The 3,637-nt window shown below is 40.7% G+C and overlaps 1 pseudogene; it reads left to right on the top strand.

Annotated features, from left to right (window-relative positions):
* Nucleotides 1-202: 202 nt before the first annotated feature.
* Nucleotides 203-3,136, top strand: LOC138840697 (ubiquitin carboxyl-terminal hydrolase 17-like protein 6; annotated as a pseudogene).
* Nucleotides 3,137-3,637: the final 501 nt, after the last annotated feature.

Below are 3,637 nucleotides of genomic sequence, written 5' to 3'. Positions count from 1 at the left end.
GATACACAAAATTGACAACTCAGTCCTTCAACCATATGTTTTAATAAGTAGCAGCTAATCAGGCAAAAAGTTTGCATGTCTGCTATTTGGAGACTATTTCAACATCTCCTTGGTATTATAAATGTCCTGATTTGCAGCAAACTATACCCAAGGTAGTAGCAAAATATAAGCCATAGCTATGCAATTATGCTTCTGTGAGAACATGCTCTCAGCAGGTGAGAAAGTAAATGCGAGTGAGGTAATTGGGAAAGAAACCTAGCAGTGAAGAGAAGACTGGAGGCAGAGACAAAGTGAGGGAATGCTGACTCTGGGTAGACAACATTGAGCTCTAATGCAAAGAATCTAGCTTTGTCTATACATTGAAAGCTATATAGAGTACTTGCCATCTAGCCCAGAACTGACCTTGGTATAACCTTGACTTTAAGATAAAGGTTTATTTATACAGCAAGAGAGCCAGAGACAGAATCAGAAAGACAGATGGGAGGGGATGGGCTGTTTGTCTTTCCAAGTGTTTGTGAGAGAATCAACTGAACTCTGATTTTTCCAAAACGAAGCACACATGATGAGCATTCACTATGCCAAGGCCTATGTATGATCTCCCAAAGTACTATGATTGGAAACTTTCATTGGTAGAATTTAAAGGATTTAAGGAAAACACTGCTCTTCTTCCAGTTATTTCCTGATTTTAAAATGCAATGTCCTTCAGGCTTCAAAATCCTACTCAAGGCTAGCCCCAGTAAGTGGTCTTTGGGAATTCTATTACAAGCACCCATCCACAAGTACTAGCTAGGCCAAGCTACACTGAGTAGCCCCATTCTGTGGCTTTTATGGCCTTTTGCAAGATAAGGTAATCCTACATCTTTCTTTCCACTGTCCCATTGTAATGTTTTCCTTCCTTTTTTTCCATTTTTTTTTTTAGGATTCCCTTTCCCTCACTCAAGTGTCTTAATTTGTATTTAAAAGTTCATGGTCAGTTTTCACAGAATGACTCCTAAATCTGTATGTGATAGCAATTAGAATGGGAAAGAGAAGACTGGCTCCTGAAATAGTCTGTGAATTAATTTCTCAAAACCTAATCACAGAGCAGATATGAGATGTGAAAAGATATGTAAGTCTGAAATGATTTCAAGGTATTTGACAAGGCAACTGGAAGAATTAGTACTTATTCGAATACTAATGAAGGATTTGTTTGTAGATAAATATCCCAAAGCTCAATTTGGGATCTTTTGATATAACCAAAGGGAGATGGCAGTAGGCAGAATGCTATTAAGGACCTGAATTAAAGAACAGAGCTGGGAATTTTAAAAATGGAAATAATTGCAAGTACACAGTGGAAAGAACCATGAGAAGAAAGATTATGGGACTAAGCCCTGGGATACACAAATATGTAAAACATGACAAGTGAGGGAAAACAGGAATAAGGATATAAGGCAGACTTATATGGATAGATATTTTTAACATCAAGATCTATGACATGACTGTATAATGAGCTAAAATTTAAGAAAAGAAATTGTTTGGGTCAGTTATCCCTTGGGCCAAATATAGCTGATCATTTAAGTAAAATGGGCTCACAATATTGTGTCTTGATTTATTAAAGTGAAAACAGGTGAATGTTTGGAAAACCAATTTTTTGGACATGTGGTTGGAGTGAAAATTACTGCAATTTGTATAAGTGTGAGTAGAAGGGTGAAGTTTCAGCACAATGATAGAAATCTTTCAGGGATCTGGTAGATTTTCCCTGTCTTCAATTTCCTTTTTTTTCAGAGATCTGAAATGTCATTACTGGAATCCAGTCCCAATTTGTGCCTTTGGCAAGTTTTCAAATATTCAGTCTATCCATAGAGAAGGGGAACAGGTTTACCCTGAGCACTCCGAGAAAGTGAAATACCACACCCTATCATACCATCTCAACTCAAAAACTAGAAGCTGAATGGTTTTACTTGTAGGTAGAGATGGGTGGGTTTTAGGGATTCAGGCAGAAAACAATTCTAAGGAGAAGGCATGGCAGGAGGGGCTGAGCTATAAAAGAAACTGGAGCAGAGCAAAAAACTCATCATTTGGCAGCTACTTCTAAAGAGGAAGCATCATCATTTGCTCCTGATTTCAAGAGGGATTTTATGCTTATTGCTCCTGGACTTATGGAGAGCACTGAATTGAATTTGGAAGGGTCTTTCCACTCACCCTGGGAAAGATACAAACCTTCAGAAGAAGTGTCTCCTTGATAGTCGGCACATTTGTCTGAGTTGGAAGCAATCTATCATTGTTGGTGCCAGCCTCCACAACATAGGAAACAGTGTCTACTTGCTGGCCTACTTGCTGGCCACCAGCTGTCCTGTGGGACCTCCCAGATATCTTGCCACCAGAAAACCTGCATATTGTGTGTGATGCAAGCTCACATGAAAAGGGCTTTCCAGCACTCTGGGGACATAAGTCAGCCTTCATATGCCCTGGGTGCTGGCTTCCATATGTACTATGTACAAGCAGGAAGATGCCCATGCATTCCTAATGTTCATCTTTGATTCCATGGAGAAATCCTGCCAGTCTTGTCCTAAGGACTTAGATCTTCCAGCTCAGGAGCCCAGCCTAATCCACGAAATCTTTGGAGGTCTCAAATCAAGTGTCTCCAGTGCCATAGCATTTCAAATAACCTTTGACCCTTATCTGGACATCACGCTGGATATCGCAGGAACTCAGACTATTGGCCAGGCTTTGGGAAGACTAGTAAAAGCCCAAAGAGCTGAGTGGGAAAGACTCCTATCACTGTGCAGCTTGTCTACAGAAAGTGTCTGCTTCTAAGACCTTGACGCCGCAAAGTGCCTGAAAGGTCCTCATTCTTGTACTTAAAAGATTTTCTTCTTTGACAGGGGACAAAGTTAAGAGGGAGGCATAGTTTCCTGAGAGACTTGACGTGCAACCCTACATGTCCCAGCAGAGTGAGGAACTGCTTATGTCTGACCTTTATGCTATGCTGGTTCATGCTGAGTTGAGCAGTCACAGTGGACATTATTTCTCTTACATAAAAGCTGGGAATGTCCAGTGATATAAAATGGATTATGCTAAGGTGACCACTTGTGATGTTTCATCTGTGTTGATCAGCATGACCATGCCCTCTGTTATATACAGAAAAGCAGTGTGATAACAGACACAGTGATGATGTGGTAACAGGCAGGGACCTATAGAACCCAAGGCAGGAGAAAAGGAGAGAAGAGCACACCAACTAGATATGAAAAAGTACTCTCCTCTGAAATTCTTAGAGCCACAGCCAGATGTGGAAAGTGCAGCATTGAAAGAAATTTCCTTCGTCCAGTGGGAATTCTTCCAGGAACAAAACCGGCCAAAGTCTGAGGTCAACTTCAGGAAAATAGAGTTCACACAGGATCCCAATCTAGTCATGATTCACCCGTCAAAACACAGAGGTGAAATGAGAGAAAGTCATTCTGATAAGGAAAAATCCTTACTCAATTTTTTTTTTGCCAGAATACAACTGGTCAGATGTCCAGAAATAGTGGCCAACACCCTTGTGAGGACACTAGGGCCAGATCTAACAAGAGAAGGAACACGCCAGGGAAGCAAGGAAAGAAGTGTGTTTTGGTGCTCTCATAACGTCATTGACTTTTTAAATTTGGTGCTGGTCCTG

This window comes from Dipodomys merriami, unplaced genomic scaffold (genome assembly GCF_024711535.1).
Source record: "Dipodomys merriami isolate MVZ:Mamm:240054 unplaced genomic scaffold, mDipMer1.0.p SCAF_30, whole genome shotgun sequence".
NCBI lineage: Eukaryota > Metazoa > Chordata > Mammalia > Rodentia > Heteromyidae > Dipodomys > Dipodomys merriami.
This window is presented reverse-complemented; position numbering and strand designations above follow the sequence as displayed.